The sequence below is a fragment of the Felis catus genome, chromosome E2 (genome assembly GCF_018350175.1).
Source record: "Felis catus isolate Fca126 chromosome E2, F.catus_Fca126_mat1.0, whole genome shotgun sequence".
Lineage (NCBI taxonomy): Eukaryota > Metazoa > Chordata > Mammalia > Carnivora > Felidae > Felis > Felis catus.
This window is the reverse complement of record NC_058382.1, coordinates 33,787,535-33,805,087: the sequence shown is the minus strand read 5'-3', so window position 1 is coordinate 33,805,087 and position 17,553 is coordinate 33,787,535. Positions and strand designations below refer to the sequence as shown.

At 45.5% G+C, this 17,553-nt stretch overlaps 1 protein-coding gene across 1 annotated transcript in view; it reads right to left on the bottom strand.

Annotated features, from left to right (window-relative positions):
• The window catches only part of NUP93 (nucleoporin 93), a 104,028-nt gene extending 95,370 nt beyond the window's left edge, over window positions 1–8,658 (bottom strand). Inside the window, exon 1 of the mRNA XM_006941526.5 lies at window positions 8,518–8,658. The gene's annotated coding sequence lies outside the window, so the exon portion shown is untranslated. The remainder of the gene's footprint in view (window positions 1–8,517) is intronic.
• Window positions 8,659–17,553: the final 8,895 nt, after the last annotated feature.

Genomic DNA, 17,553 nt, shown 5'->3' with positions numbered 1-17,553 from the left:
CTTCTAGGGTGGGGGCACGTGAGTAACCGATTGGAAAGGAGAACAAAACTTTCCGGGTGCTATCGACTATAAAGTGCCCCTCCAAAATTCCTATGTTGCAGCCTTAAGACCCAATGTGATGGTATTTGGAGAAGGGTCCTTTGGAAGGGAATTAGGTTCAGATGAGGTCATGAAGATGGGGCCCTTATGAAGGGATTAGTGTCTTACTAAAGGACACCAGGGAGCTTGCTTCCTACCCACCCCACCACCACATTCAACCAGGAAAGAACATGTGCGCACACAGTGAGATAGCAGCCATCTAACAACCAGGAAGCAGGTCTTCGCCAGGACCCGACCACGCTGGCACTCGGATCTCAGACTCCCAGCCTCCAGAACTGCGACAAAATAAACTTCTGCTATTTAAGCCACCCAGTTTATGGTATTTTATTACGGCAGCTCACGTTGTAAATGTTCCATATCTCAATATGGTTAGTGGTCACATGATTGGATAAATACGTAAAAATTCACTGAGCTATACACTTAAGATAATTCACAGAAAATTCACAGAAAAGAAACATTACATAGCGAGAAATGTACCTTAGCATTACCTCCAGAAAGCAAAGGGAAGAGTTGGGATTTTCCATCTTATACCTCTGTCAGTCTGAATTCTTTTCCATGGCTATATGTGACCTTGTCTAACTTCAAACAACTTGTTAATTTTTTTTAATTTTTAATGTTTATTTCTTTTTGAGAGAGAGAGAGAGAGAGAGAGACAGAGTGTAAGTGGGGGAGGGGCAGAGAGAGAGGGAGACAAGAATCCAAAGCTGGCTCCAGGCTCTGAGCTGTCGGCACAGAGCCCGCCCGACACAGGGCTCGAACCCACGAGCCTTGAGATCAAGTAAGACACTTAACCGCTTAACTCACTGAGCCACCCAGGTGCCCCAACAACTTGTTCATTTCTAAATTGCTGTGCATCCCCTACTTCGGAGCGTCTGTCTCACCAGTGGCCCTGAATCCTCGATGGCAATGACTATCAAATCCACACTCCCACTCTGCGCCCTGCACTCACACTGCAACCCAGAGTTTCCAGGCACTGCCTACGCATTTCCACTCAAGCACATAACTGTCACATCTGGCACATCTCAAAATGCAGTAGGCCCCCCCCCCCCAAGACCTGCCCTCCTCATCTCCTTCACTCTGTCCCCTGGCTTCTCTCTCGCTCTCACTCCCTCTCTCTCTGGTTTTAACTCGCCCTTCTCCTTTACATCTGCGCATGACTTCAGATGGTTTATATACAGGTACTCTCCGACTTCCAGACTCAGAAACCAAAGAGATGCAGATATATTTTTTGAGAGAAAGCAGACAGGTATTTCTCACCATCCAAACCACTGTTCCTCCCTAACAAAAACTCAGGAAACCAAATACTTTAGATTCAGATGACAAGATAGCCTTCACTCTCCAAATCTGCTATCCCAACTCTCATTACTTAACAGATTTAGATAGCAAAAGGTACTTGCCTTCCTCCCCCAGCTTTATTCAGATATAATTGATACAGAACAACGGGTAAGTTTAAGATCTACAACGTAACATGTGTATCTCTGCCCATATTGGGAGATGACGACCACAATGAAGTTAGTCTAACTGCTGCTTCTATCTTATTCACCATTACAGGAGGCCGGACTTCCACCCTTTTAAATCCAAGTTCTTGAGAGACACCAGGATGTCTTCGAGCCCCTCCCACTCCACTCCCACGTCACTCTGCGTGCTGTGGCTGCCTCAATCTTTCCACCATCACTTTCCCTATGTTGCTCCTGCTCAAAAGCCTCAATGCCTTCCACTCACAGGGATGCAGACGAGGCACTGCTTTTGATTAAACCCTACGTTCCAGTTACCCGATTTACTCTGCTCCTAACCATCCTTACGTACGCCCTGCTCAGGCCATTTTCCCCACCTTCCACTGTACCCCTGAGCTCCAGCCAGCCCCTCCACTCTCCGGTGAGGCGCCTTTGGGCAAGTTAATTACTCTTGCTAGGCCCCATCTGTGAAATGGGAAAAAGAGCTATTTCTTCTTCACAGGCCACATAATAACCACGCAATAATCCTCAGTTATTATTTTTACCACCAATTCAAGTCCTACCTACCAAATGGTTTTCCTAAATATCCATCCCACAAAAATCTCCTCTCACCTAAATTCTGTTCATTTATCTGCCTTACAGATTTCCATGTAGCCAATCCTCAGTTTTGGTGCTCCACAGGGTGTCTGCAGCTGCCTTGTGTCACTGTGGAGCTCTCACAGACCTATTTTTGTCAATATGTGGTTTTTGTTAGTTGTTCTGTTGTTTTTATGCAGAGACAGGCATCAGGACCTCTTAGCTTGCCATTGTGCTGATATCACTCTCCTTCATTTGTTTTATGTTATTGTCTATTTATATCAAGACTCTCCATCTCTTCCAAAAAGCCTAAAGTTTAAAGCATTCTGTAGCTTTACTTTTCTTAACTCCGACAACGTCCTTGAACAGCAGCTAGATTCCCCAACACAGTCACTGACTGACAGAATAAACTTCCACAAACTTTGCCAAGAATATCTAACTGAGATTAGGGAAACAGAAGGGACCCCATGAAAGACTGCGTTTTTGCTGCCTTCCTTCTTGCTAAGGCCTGAGCCCCCGCCTTACACACGTCTTATAGTACAGACAGTGCATGTCCTCCTTGTGAGTGATTTCTTGATTTAATGATTCTTGAGTTAATGACTTCTTTGGAGTCTTCCAGCACAAGAGACAACATCTAAGGAGTGACCAGTGAGGCTGTTATGTATGTTTTCCAGACCACTGACTTACCAAGACCCTTGGCCCCAGGGCATAAGCGGCTTATAGAGGACACCTAAATACTTGTCCATTTTAACCAGTTCCCAGATGCCTAAAGAAGCACTTACAACGAACGGATCACAATCCTCAGTAAGAACCCCAGCCCCCCAGCATAGATGACACTCCCTCGTCTTTCCTTTCTGAGTCTCCCAGATGCTCCGTTTGTATCTGCACTCTGCGTCTTCAGGAAACTCTGCTCTCACTTCCTCTCGGCTCATGTTTGATTTCTATCTGATGGGAAGACAAGAATCCTCTTGGCTGGTCCTGTGGGACCTCCTCTGGGTCCCTACACCCAGCCAGCCTGACTCCTATTGTTTAAATTCCTATGCTGACCTTGTTGGGTCCACCAAAGTCACAGCCCCATCTTCCTTCATTTAACAAATATTTATTAAGCATCTCCCATGCGCTAGGTACTATCTGTTCAAGGCACTGGGGCTGGAGCTGTGGAAAAACCAGACAAGGTTCTGGGACTCAAAACACTTGTGTCTGTTAGGAGACAGACAATTAAAATAAACAAATAGACAAATGATGCCAGGTATTGGTAAGTGCTCACAAGGAGATAAAACAGGGAAATGTGGCAGAATGAACAGTGGGACTGCTTTCGCTGGGGTGTTCTGCAAAGCTTCTTTAAAAAGGAAACCTTCGGGGGGGCCTAGGTCAATCAGTCGGTTAAGTGTCCGACTCTTAGTTTTGGCTCAGGTCATGATCTCATGGTTCGTGAGTTCAAGCCTCGTGTTGGGCTCTGCGCAGACAGCTGCTGAGCCTGCCTGGGAATCTCTCTCATCCTCTCTGCCCCTCCTTCCCTCACCTGCACTCTCCTCTCTCTCTCAAAGTAAATAAATAAACATTTACAAAAAAAGGAAACTTGAACAAAGACCTAAATGAAATAAAGGAGTGAGCTACACTGACATCTGGAAGAATGTTCTTGCAAAGGAAACGGCGATTGCAAAAGCTTCAAGGCAAAAGCAAATTTAGCGTATGTGAAGAAGAACAGGAGGCCACATGACTGAAGCGCAACATGACAGGGAAAAGTGGTGGGAGAGGGGTTACGGCAGGGGCTCCGTGGTGTAGGTTTCACAGCACATGGTAATAAGAACGTCTGATTTTCGTCTGTGTGTGATGAGAACTACCAAAGGGTTAAGCCTTTTCAAAGGCTCATTCCCACTTCTGCACGGAGAACAGACTGCAGGGAGGAAGGGCACAAAGTAAAAACAGGGAGACCAGTCAGGAGGCTGCTCTTACTACCCAGATGTGATACAGGAGAGTGGTATGGACCAGGATGGTAGTGGCGGAAGAGACAAAAAGTGAGACTGACTCACGTATACATTTTAAGAATAGATTTCGCGTAAATATGAATCACTTATGTAGAGCGTGAGAGAAAAGAAGTCGAACACGATGCCGAGGTTTTAGGCCTAAGTAAGTAACTCAGGAGCATGAATGTGCCACTTACTGAAATGAGAAAGACCAGGAAGGGAACAGATTTAGACATCAGAGAGCCGTTGTGAGGATGACGTTAGATTATGCAGGCAAAGCCCATGGCGGGGACTTGCACACAGCCAGAGCTCAGGAAATGATGGTTGTCTTTGGCGGCTTCTCCTAGAGTTCAGGTGTCTCCTCTCCTAAGATAATTCCTCATCAGTAGGGGAAACTGGGTGAGGAGTACAGAGAACTCTGTACTAATCTTACATATTTTCTGTAAATCTAAAATTATTCTAAAATTCAAAGATTAAAAACAATTCCTTGGGGTGCCTGCGTGTCTCAGTCAGTTAAGCACCCGACTTCAGCTCAGGTCATGATCTTGTGGTCCGTGTGTTCAAGCCCCGCATTGGGCTCTGTGCTGACAGCTCAGGGCCTAGAGCCTGCTTCGGAGTCTGTGTCTCCCTCTCTCTCTCTCTGCCCCTCCCCTACTCATGCGTGTGCACATGCGCTCTTGCGCTCTCTCTCAAAAAATAAACAAACATAAAAACAAACAAATCCTCAATCCCACACGTTCCTCCAGCTCTCACCCTCTCTTCAAAAAAAGATGGCCATCCTTTGTCGTGCCTCATCCACACATCATCCGCTGCAACCTAACTCCTGCTTGCCTCACTATTTTCCCCATTTCTCTGTGGCCACCACTGACCTAACTGCTAAGTCCAATGGACTTTCAACCCTTCCTCTCAGCCTCTGACACCCTGACCATTCCTTTCTTCCTGAAACACTCTCCTCCCTTGACTTGAAGATGCCACCTTTCCCTGGTTCGCCTCCTGCTCTCCCAGCTTTTCCCTCCCTCAGCCTCCTCTGCTGTGGCTTCTACATCTATCCATCCCTTAAATGCCAAGCTTCTATCCTTGGACCTCCTCTTCCCACACTGTGTATTTCTCTGGATAAGATCCACCTTTGGCCATGGCTTCAACTAGAACCCCTACCAGTGATTATTAATATTTCGAATGGCCACAGACATCTGTGAGTCTAATGTTCGTGTACACGTGTGCACATAACAGAACCACACACACACTCTTGAAGATACAATGGCAGGAGGCTCATAGGACCCCTCCTCCAAAAGGCCACCCAAAGACCCCTGAGAAATATCTGGGCCCAGATAAGAACGCTAATTTATCAAAACAAGGGTTTGGTAGAAATTATTCTATGTCCAGGCCAGCTCTCTCCCCTGAACTAGTACCTCCAACTGTCCACCTGACATCTGCACCTGGATGACCCATGGGTGCCTCAAACTACACATGTCCCAAACCAAACTCATCACTTCTCTCTCCTCTTAGCTACCAACACCACCAATTTCTCCTCCTGGGCTCCCAGTCTCTCGGTAAAACTATTAGCATCCAGCAAGTCAGCCAGAAACCACCCGGGAATCACATGAGGGTCGCCTTCCTCTGCTCCTGAACATCCAGCCAATATCCAGGTCTACCTCTCAAACCTTTTGCGAAAGGCAATCCTCATCTCTCTCACCCCCCGTCTGACCCTCAAGCTTTTCTCCTGACCACCTCTTGTTCCTCTAACTCACCCTCCCCTCAGCAAGAAGTCTTTCTGAGATGCTCCCCTGCCTTAATCTCACCAGGGACACCTTCCATCCTCTCCAGGAGGAAATGCATGCATTCTGACGCTGTCACTTTTACCATCCACATCTCTCACTCCCCTTCCCCCAAAGATACCCTAGTAAGTCTCTACTCTTGGGGGTGATTCTCGCTGTTTCCTCCCTTCGTACTCCTGCATATGCAGCTGCATATTCTGCTATAACACATCCCAAGCCTACACTGTCACATGGGGAACTCCTATGTATCCTGCAAAGTCAGCTAGGGCAGTCCTCCCCATCCCACACCCCTCCCACACTATTCTGAACCTTCTGTTACTGTTCTTCTCTGGTGAAATAGTTGTAATTATTTCTTCCCATGTTTGTCTCCTCTACATGGCAAATTCCTGTAAGGCAGACTGCTCAACTCTGAACCCTCCGCAGCCAAGTTTAGCATTAAATAGGTACCAAATACATGTTTGATGAATTAAAGTGGCTTGTTCCCTGAATACCCCTTGGACCCTCACCTCTGGGTCTCTGCTGACCTCTCCCCCTCTTTGGAACATCTGCATTTCTACCTTATTTTCTACTTCAGTCCAGCAAGAAACAGATTCAGACACTCAAGCTCACCACTTCTGCAACTGTTCCCACCTCAGGGTCTTGGCACTTGGTATTCCCCTTCCAGGAACGCTCTCGCCCCAGATATTCCCATCACTTGCTCTCTCATTTCAATCTGTTCAGAAATCCTTGTCCTCCTTTTAAAAATAGTCTGATACTACACTCTATATTTGTTTGTTTATTGCTGGCGGTGTCCTCCATAGGAACATCAGTCCAACGAGGGCAGGACTGTTTAATTCATCACTGTATTCCAAGTCTCTAAAGGTGCCAGGAACATTCGTTTATTTAGCATTTATTGAGCACCTACTGCGTGCCAGATCTAGGTGCTGAAGATTATCAGGGAACAAAACAGATAAAAACACTCTGCCCTTCACATTCTGGAAGGGAAAGACAATACACAAGGTGAATAACTAAAATATAATTGCTAAGAAGAACAAGTGAAGCAGAAATGAAGACAGAAACTGGGGAAAGCCTCACTACATGATCCCCGAGTAAAAACCTGAAAAAAGTGAGGGAGCAAACCACACGGATATTGAACCCCTAGCAGAAAAGCCCTGAGGTCAAAGCATGTCTGACATCTGGAAAGGGAGAACAGCAGAAAGTGAGAGTGGGAAAGTGACAGTGGGTCAGATTATGTAAAGCCTTATGGCTCACTAGGAGGCATTTGTCTTTAAATAAGACGGAAACTCACTGGAGGGTTTTTGTGTAAAGGAGTGATATGATCTGACCTGCGTTTCAAAAGGATCCTTCTAGCTGCTGTGCTGAAAAATAGGGCATGAATGCAAGGGCAGAAGCAGGGAGACCAGCTGGGAGACTATTTCAATAATCCAGGTGAGAGGTGGTGGTGACTTGGCCCAGGGTGGTAAGCACTGGATGTGGAATGAGAAAGAAAAAGAGCAGTCAAGGGTGACTCAAAGGTTATTGTCTAGATCTTTTATATTACCGAGATAGAAAACAAAAACAAAAACAAAAAGAAGAGCAGTTTGGGAGGGGAGATGATGGGAAGCTTGCTAGGCCTCTCTTGACAGGTGCAGTCTGAGTTCACTAACATCCATCTCGGTAGGGATAGATAGAAAATAGGTAGCTGGGTAGATGTCGAGGGAGAAGCCCCCACTGGAGATACAAATAGAGGATCTGTTAGCCTAATACCTAAGTATTTAAAACTATGAGCCTTGAACAGAAATTCATCATGAATGGAAACTCAAATGTCCCAAATACAAATGCACAAAGAACAGCTGAAAGAAAGAAAAGCTATGATGCCCAAGGACACCCTCTGAGGTTCCGCAGACAGAATACAAAAGGTGATCTTTGCTCATGCTGAAAAGCAATTCGGCCAAAACAAACAACAACAAAAAACCCAAATCTCCTTCTCACTTGACAAGGGCAAACCATCGGATCTGTGAAAGGGTGGTCCAAACTCTGACCGAAGATCCCTGGGGTCCGTCCCGCAATTTTTTAAAGAAACCCAGTAAACTCAGGCATTGCAGCGAGGGCCAAGAAAGTGCAGGCCATCTCCAGGTTCTAATCTCTTGCGTGTCCCTACGTGCGGAGCAGCATTCCCCTGGATGCGGGTACAGCAGACAGGCCAAGGGTGGGGAAAGGCTAACAGGGTCGACACCCCCGCCCTTGGAGGGAGGACAGGGTACATCCCCAGGGGCGAGCACGCAGGCGGAGTGCTGTGGCGGAGAGGGGCGCCGCCCCAACCCAGAGTGGGTTCGCTGTGCACAGGGTGGGGGTGGGGGTGTGGGCGTGACGCGCCGCGGCACAGCGCCGCAGTAAGGGAGGAGGGGAGTCAGGAGGCCAAAGCTCCGTGTTCAAAAAGAGAGCGGATAGAAGGCACTCCCAGGGCGCTGCCAGACACTATAATGGGGACGGTTCGACAGGGAGATGAGTCGCCGGCGTCAAGCGTGCTCGGCTGCCAGACGGCGAACGGGAAGTGAGAGCAACGTGGCTCCGAGCGTGCGGACCGGACTCCGCCCAGCCTCGGGTCCCCGGGTTGGTTCAAGGACAAGCCCCGAGTGGGAAGGACATAGACACCGACACCCTTACCTGACACTGCAGCAGTCTCGGCAGCTCGGGTCCCGGCTGGAGAACGCGGCCGCCGCTTCTCGCGCCGCTCGCCCGCGCTACCTGATTGGCCGAAGTTGGCCCTCCCAGAAGCCCTCGCGCGGCGCGCCGCCAAATAAACTTTATGGAGACCCGCGGAGGAGAACAAGGACACGGGCGGGGCTGTGGCCGGGGCCTCCGGCTGAGCTGCCACGCCCCCCTAGCCCGTGGCCTTGGCCCTCAGCCTTCCCTCCTGGTTAGAGTTGGCTGAGAGCGAATGCACAATCTCTAGCGCGGGTTTCTAACCGTTTATTGAGCACCATCCTAGTGCCAGGTACTGGGGGCACAGTGGCGCTGGGAGCACAGTGGTGACCACGACAGACAAGATCCTTGCTCTAATGGAGTTGTCGAGCTGGTGGGAGAAACAAAATTACAATAAATACCTGCCAGTTTGTAAGGAGGGCTACGACCAAAAAAAAAAAAAAAAAAAGGCAGGGTAATGAGAATGAGAATGCCTGTTCCGTCCCAAGGCCTCTCTGAAGAGGTGCTGTCCGAGCTGAAACACAATGATGAGGAAGGGCTAGTCTTGCAAAGTCTTGGCGGCAGAGCACTCCAAGCAGACGAACAAGAGTGAAAGCTCCATGGGTAAACAAGCTTGATGTGTGAAGAATAGGAATGTAAAATGGTACAGCCCCTTTGGAGAAGAGTATGGAAGTTCCTAAAAAATTAAAAATAGAATTTCCATAGAATCCAGCAGGTCCACCTCTGGGTACATTCCCAAAAGAACTGAAGGTCTCAAAGAGGTGTATGTACACCCATATTCATAGCAGCCAGCATTATTTACAACAAACAAAACATGGAAGCAACTCAAGTGTCCAGCGACAGATGAATAATTAAATGAGGTATATACATACAATGAAATATTATTCAGCCTTAAAAAGGATGAAAATTCTGACATATTCTACAACATAGATAAAATTGAGGACACACTAATTGATACAAGCCAATTGCAAAAAAAGTAATGCTATGATTCTATTTATACTTATAGTACTTAGAGTAGCCAAAATTATAGAGAGAAGGAAGGATAAGGTGGTTGCCAGGCACTGGATGGAAGGGGAGGAAAATAGTGGGTTCTTGTTTCATGAGTACAGTTTCAGTTTTACGAAGTGAAGAGTTATGGAGATGGATGGTAGTGACGGTTGCACATTATGAAAATATTTAATATCCCTCAACTGTACACTTGAAAATGGTTAAGACAGTATATTTTTTATGTTATGCGTCTTTAACACGAGAATAAAAATTTTTGAAAGGCTGTGGAGCACCTGGGACCATCATATATTACTGAAGGGTTGGAAACAGGGACAACCACTTTGGAAAACTCACAAAATATATGAAAGCTAAATACACACGTCCTCCAGGACCCAACAATTTTACATGTGTAGATATGTATGTTCATGGAATCAATCTTTCTATTTCCAGCATAAATGTGTACATATTTTTACCAAGCGCCATACACAACAAAGTTGATAGCACCCTAACCCAAAAGTGGAAACAGCCAAAATGTCCATTAACAGAAGAATGGATAAATAAATTATGGTGCAAATACATAACAAAATACTGCAGTAACTAAGAGAGTGAACATGAATGAATCTCACACGCATAATGGTAAAAAAGAACCAGACCCAAAAGTAGGACTCCATTTCTTTAAAGTTCAAATCAGGCAAAACTAACCTATGGTGACAGATATCAGAATAGTGGTGATTTTGAAGGGCGGAAGGGCTGTTGACTGGGAAGGGAAATGAGAGAATCTTCTGAGGTCTGTTAATGTTCTGTTTCTTAATCTGGGTGCTGAGTGCATGGATGTATTCACTTTTTAAAAATTCATCGAGCTGCACATTTAAGATTTGTGCACTTTACCGCACATATATTATTCATTACACTACAATAAAAAAGTAAAAAATAAGTGAAATATTCTCTATGCTGTGGAATGTTACATGTTTTGCTATCCAGAATTCATAGCACTTCCCCTCCCCCGACTGTTTGCAGTTTGGAACCTTGTTTTATTTCTTTAGACTTGCCCACAATCCCAAGCATGTGGTACTGTGAAGGAAAGCAAGAAATATTTCTTTTTTTTTTTTATTTTTTTCAACGTTTTTTATTTATTTTTGGGACAGAGAGAGACAGAGCATGAACGGGGGAGGGGCAGAGAGAGAGGGAGACACAGAATCGGAGACAGGCTCCAGGCTCTGAGCCATCAGCCCAGAGCCTTACGCGGGGCTCGAACTCACAGACTGCGAGATCGTGACCTGGCTGAAGTCGGACGCTTAACCGACTGTGCCACCCAGGCGCCCCAAGAAATATTTCTTAAATGACAGACAAAATCCAATGCCAGGATTGCCCCCTATCCTGAACTGCACTGCCAGAGATGGCTTCCTAGTGGGTGGTGGCGAATTACATAAAGCTTCTCAAACCGTGGCTGAATGATCAGTAATATTCTTTACAAGTCATTAAAAGCTTAAAAGAGAAGCTTCTCCCTGTGCACTTCAGATGAGTTTTCAAGATTTGTGCGCTTTACTAGATGAAATTATTTCTCAATAAAAAAAATCAATACACTCCAAATTAAAGAAAAAGTGATTCTCATCTAATATTGTGCTTGAACTTTGCAACAACCCAGGGTTAAGCAGGGCAGGGCTGATCATCATCACGTATTCTGTGGGGAACCTAAACTCCAGGAGGATTAAATGACTCACCCAAGGTTACATAGGGACAGTGGCACACCAGGGACTATACTCTCTAGTCTCAGGATGTCAAGGCCAATATTTCCTAGTCCAAGAAACTCTCAGAGGTGAGCTTAGAAGCTCCTACGATAGGGGCACCTGGGTGACTCAGTTGGTTAAGCTTCGGGCTCTTGATTTTGGTTCAGGTCACGATCTCACGGTTCATGGGTTTGAGCCCTGCATCGGGCTCTGTGCTGACGATACAGAGTCTGCCCGGGGATTCTCTCTCTCTTTCTCAAATAAATAAACATTTTTTAAAAAACTGAAAAAAGAAGCTCCTATAACAATAAGAGCTCTCCAGTGAAGTCCTTAAATGGACTTTACTACCAACTTCCTGAATTGGGATTGGAACAAATACCACATTCTTTTTTTTTTTTTTTTAGTTTATTTATTTATTTTGAGAGAGACAGAGAGCATGTGAGCAAGGGAGGGACAGAGAGAGAGGGAAAGAGAGAGAATCCCAAGCAGGCTCCACACTGCCAGTACAGAGCCCGACGCAGGGCTTGAACTCACAAAACTGTGAGATCATGACTGAGCCAAAACCGAGATTTGAATGCTTAACCGACTGAGCCACCCAGGGGCCCCAATACCATAGTCTCATTAACCAACAGCAGCTACTATCAGATGACATTGTGAAGGTGGTAGGATTTATTAAACATCTGGTTGTTTTATTTGTTATTAAACATACTGACTGTTGAGTGAAAAAACCCCATCCTACACATCTCTGCATTGCTGCTGTTTTAAAACAGCTTTGCCGACATCTATCAACTTTGTTTATGTCAAATTGTGCAATTTGTCACTGGATGCTACATTTGCCAAAAGAAAAGTGAAATTGATTGACAAGGCCCTAGGGGTTCTCTCTCTTCCTTTTCAACATTCCAGATGTTTTTTTTTTTTTTTTCAAAAAAAAAAAAGTTGGATCCACCCCCTGGAAGGCTCATCTGCAGTGGGGGGGAGGGGTGATGTGGAAATATACCAAAGGAGCTGTAGGGGTACGGTTTCAGTTTCTGTAGAAACTTTGCCTCCAAGAGACCCCATCTTCTTGATTGGTTCAAATTACGTTCCATTTTCAATTGCTGCCTTTCAATGGAGCCATCTGTTTCAAGGCCCATCTGTCAGGGGCTCTGTTGTGGTTGATTATTAAATGTGTTTGCAGCTGGAGGGGCGGGGGCGGGGGAGACTTAAATCACAAAAGAAAAGTGTGTCTCCAAGAATGAAAGTAGGAAACCGAAGCAGACTTCTGGCTATTACCCCTCTTAGAAAGCAGAAGACCTAATCCTTTGCTGCAAACTCCGGAAAAATCAAGTATCAGCAAACAAGTATAGGGAACAATAGTGGACGTGGGTGGCTTTGGGGTTTTCCACCATTCATTCTCCTTTCTTTAGTAACTATACCCAAGAATACCGAAGTTTACTTTGGGAGGAGATTACCTGTTTCATGTCGTGGGTATTCTTGCAGGGAGAAGAATAATCTACCATGAAGTATTGTTTTAAGGATTAATTAAAGTAGTTAATAAGTGTTTAAGGCTTGGAGCAGAGTCTTGCATATAGTAGGTGCTCAGTAAGTGTTAACTGTTTTTATTTCTGGCGAGGCCTGTTGCCACAATACTCTAGAACTGAATACAGGCTTCCCTGACCCATCAGGGGAAAGCTGCATACCTACCCATCCCCAGCATAGCATGACATCGCAATTATCCAAAATTTTTCACCCGGATTTGAAGCCCTGGAAGGCAGTGGCAGGGCATTTGTAGCTCTGTGTCCACCAGGGGGCGCTCAGTGAATAATGTTAATTGAGAAAAATCCCACTTGACCTTACCTGCCAGGGGACCTCAGAATGGAGACTCCAGCCCCCCAAATTATCGACTATGCTCCAAAGCAGAACCTGAATTTCTCAAATAGAATTGGCCCCCCGGCATTTGACCCAAATGTGCGCTGACCGTGGCGTGTGTGGCATGGCGCTGCTGGGCCAGATATACGTGTGGTCCTGGTAGTCAGGTATTTCCTGGACGCCGGAGGCATTTCCTGAAACTGTGGTGTGGCCAGACTGTCTTGCCTTGAAAGAAAAGACAGCTAAATGCTGGCCACCCAGCAGAGCACAGGTAAGAGCTCAGGTTTACCACCCAGGTAAATGCCAGAGTTTACCTTTATGAAAACCACTCACACACATCCACCAGGTGGCAGCCCATGGCTGATGGCTACCTTAGATGTCTCACTTTAGGGGTGCCTGGGTGACTCAGTCGGTTGAGCGTCCGACTTCAGCCCAGGTCATGATTTCGCACTCCATGAGTTCGAGCCCCTCATTGGGCTCTGTGCTGACAGCTCAGAGCCTGGAGCCTGCTTCCGATTTTGTGTCTCTCTGTCCCTGCCCATGTTCTGTGTCTCAAAAATAAATAAACATTTAAAATAAAAAAAGAAAGAAAGAAAAAAACCATCCTTAGAAAGTCAAGACAGAGGGCGCTCAGGTGAAAACAAAACTTTATTTCTCCATCTGGCTGATAATTTTTTACTGGAAAAATATGTTTGCTTTTTTAGTCCTTAAGTGTCTTCACAGAATTTTCATTTTTATGATGCATTTGATTTTGTAGTATGAGAAACCTGATCTTCAGTTTCATGGTTCAGCTTAAACTGGAAAATCTGAAAGGAGGAGTTTTTATCCAATATAGTACTGATTTTTTAAATGTTTATTTATTTTGAGAGAGAGAGCACGAGCAGGGGAGGGGAGAGAGAGGGAGAGAGAGAATCCCAAACAGGCTCCATGCTATCAGCATGGAGCCCCATGTGGTGCTCGATCTCGTGAACTGTGAAATCATGACCTGAGCCGAGATCAAGAGTCGGAAGCTTAACCAAGTGAGTCAGCCAGGCACCCTGCCGATTTTTACAATAATCAGTTTCTTTGGTGTTTTTGTAACATCTATCCTGTCAAGAAGCAACTGTCCTGGTTGTTGGGGTTTTTTTTTTTCCCTGAAACGTATTACTGCAAAAAAAATTAAAATATGTTCATTTCAATGCAAGGCCTTGTATAGAACGAGCACTTAATCAATGTGTCAAATGAATGAAAGAAAACCTGAGAACAGAAATAACTTCAGTGTTGTGAGTGTGAATGGGTTCGACTTAGCTCATTGGTGCATTTCGCCAGCCGGCAACATTTAGGGAGGATCTATTGCCATTTATTTTGGCAAAAAGGGCTCTTTGCTCCCTGCCTTCCATTCAGCAAGCCGGGTGCATGGGTGTTTGAACAACCAGAGCGCTGCTCCTTCCTGGATTGCTGGATCAGGGTTGCTTTCTCTCTAGCTAGTGAATAATCTTAGCACCATACTTTACACCCAGAAGGGTGCATAATTAGAATATATTGAATTAACAGTTTCTCACTTCTCAGGGACAAGGAACACTGGAGAACCCTATTATAATAAAGGGAAAGTTAGGGGGAAGGAACTCCATATGCCAAAAACTTTATTTATGCTGTTTAATTTAATCCTGCCAAGAACTCTTTCAAAGCATCCCGTGTTTCAGAAGAGGAAAGCAGGCTGAGTGGAAGAAGTTGCCCGAGGTCACATAGCTAAGGAACAAAAAAAAAAAAAAAAAAAAAAAAAAAAGAAGAAGAAGAAGAAGAAAGAAAGAAAACGGATTTGTACCCAGGCTGGTATAAGGCTGCAGCCCTGGGTCTTGCCATTTTCTTTTCAGAACTGATTTTGGGGAATGAGGTTCTGCTGTTTAGAGAGGAGTCGAGCAACACAACCTACAGCAGGGTCTGTAAGGTAAGGGCGGGGGGGGGGGGGCATCATGCCAGTGCAGAGAGACAGCACCCAACAGTGGCATCTCCTTGCATCTCCCCAGTCCTGGCTCTGTCACACCCCACTGTGAATGGAGGAACAAGATTTTACCTTTATCCCCTTTCCATTTCATTTCCAGTACCATTGTGGTTCCCAGGTATTCCCATGATGCTTTGGGGGGAAAAGTCAGGGGATCTGAATTCTGTCTGTGGCCTGTTTGGGACAGGGGCCAAGACGTTTGCCTTCTGAATTTCAGTCCATCATGCATCAGAGGGAGTCAGTAATGCTCATCCAGGTCCAACTGGCAGGGTACAATGAGGCCCCATAAAGAGACATGCAAAGGCTGTAGGAAAGTTCCAGATTCCTAAGCTCCTTTCCAAGTAAGGTGTGACAGGGTAACTTCTTGAGAAATTCCTTGGTAGCTGGGCTGGCTGGTTTGGGTTTTGGTTTGGTTTGATGTTTTTGTTTTTGTTTTTGGTTACATCCATTAACCAAAGAATGGAAAGTTGACTTTCCTCCTCTCCCCAACCAAGAAAGCAGCCAAGAATTTGTATTTGATTCAACTGAATAAAACAAACCAAAAACAATAATGATAACAACACCAACACCTATTGGCTTGAGCAAGATAAGACATCCTTTCTCTGTCATATATGAGAAGTCTGAAGAGAGGCCATTCAGATGAGGTGGTGGCTCTCAAGTCATCAAGGACTCAAGCTCCTTCTACATTCTTGCTCCATTAGCATCCTGCCTCACAGCTCAAAATGGCTGCTTAAGCTCCAGCTCTTATGCCCAGCTTCCAGCCAGCAGGAAGGAGGACAGAAACCTGAAGGAGCACCTCATCCCTTTTAAGGATACATTTTTAAAGTTTTATTTCCACTTCCATTCACTAGTCATTAGACAAAACTTAGTCACGTTGGCTCCCCCCAGTTGCAAGGTAGGCTGGGAAATGTCTTAACTGGAGGTACATGTCCCAGATAATTGAGTCCTTATCACAAAAAAGGGGAGGAGGTTTGGTGAAAAGGTATGGAGATTTGGTGAAAACCCATTGTCTCTGACCCCTCATGTCATGGATTCTTAAGTTCTGGGTTCCTTGTTCCATGTGGCAAGTGTGTGTGTGTGTATGTGTGTGTGTGTGTTCACATGTGTTAAGAAGAATGTGGCCAGTGGGGGAATATACGCAATAATTCACCATTATCTGGTAAAGGTATGGCTAATAGGCAAAGATTCTTAGAAAACTAGCCCTAATCAAAAGGAACAAAGACAGCCAACTGCTTTTCATCAACAATTAACATTTCTGATCATCAAAAGATACCATTAAGAAAATGAAAAGCCAAGCCACAGACTGAAAGGAAATTTTCCTAATACATGTGTATGGCAAAGGATATGTATCCAGAATACATAAAGGACTTCTGAGAGTTAATCATAAAAAGCTAAGCTAATTTTTTAATGGTCAAAAGACTTAAACAGGCACTTTATGAAATACTAATAAACACACTTTCATTTTTTTAATGTTTATTCATTTTTGAGAGACAGAGACAGAGCCTCTGGAACAAGGGAGGGGGGAGGAGCAGAAAGAGAGGGGGACACAGAATCCGAAGCAGGCTCCAGGCTCTGAGCTGTCAGCACAGAGCCCGACACGGGGCTGGAGCCCATGCACTGTGAGATCATGACCTGAGCTGCAGTCTGCCACTTAACCAACGGAGCCACCCAGCCACCCCTAGAATGGCTACAGTTTCAAAGCCTGACAACACCCAGTGCTGACAAGAAAGTGAAGGAACTGGAGCTCTCCTATTTGGCTGGTAAGAGTGCAAAATGCTACAACCGCTTTGGAAAACAGTTTGGCAGCCTGGAATAAAGGCCCAGCGATCCCACGGCTGGGTTTCCACCCAGGAGAGAGGCGAGCATATGTCCACACAACGTCTTATACAAGAATGCTCATAGCAGCTTTCCTCATAACAGCCCCGAACTGGAAACAAATGTCTATCAAAGAAGAGACAAGTCAATCGTGGCACATGCCTATGGTGGAATAATACTCAGAAATATAAATGAACAAACTACTGATACATGCAACAATATGGATGAATTTCAAACACAGCGCTGAGCAAAAGAAGCCAGAAGAAGTGCACAGTACATGATTCCATGTATTTGAAGTTCATAAGCAGACACAACCAATGTGGGATAGAAATGAGAACAGTGCTTGCTGGCTGGGAGAGGGCAGTGTGTCCCAAGGGCAAAGAAAGAAAGTTCTGGAGGATGGCCATGTTCCACTTTGACCGAGGTGTGGGATACATGGGGTGGGGGTGTGCATTTGTCCAAACTCATCAAGCTGCACAGTTGAGATTTGTGTATTTTGCAGAACACAAATATAATTTTTTAAGTTTATTTATTTATCTTTGAGAGAGGGAGGGGGAGAGAGAGAAGGCGAGAGAAAATCCCAAGCAGGCTCTGCGCCATCAGCACAGAGCCCGACGGAGGGCTTGAACCCATGAACCG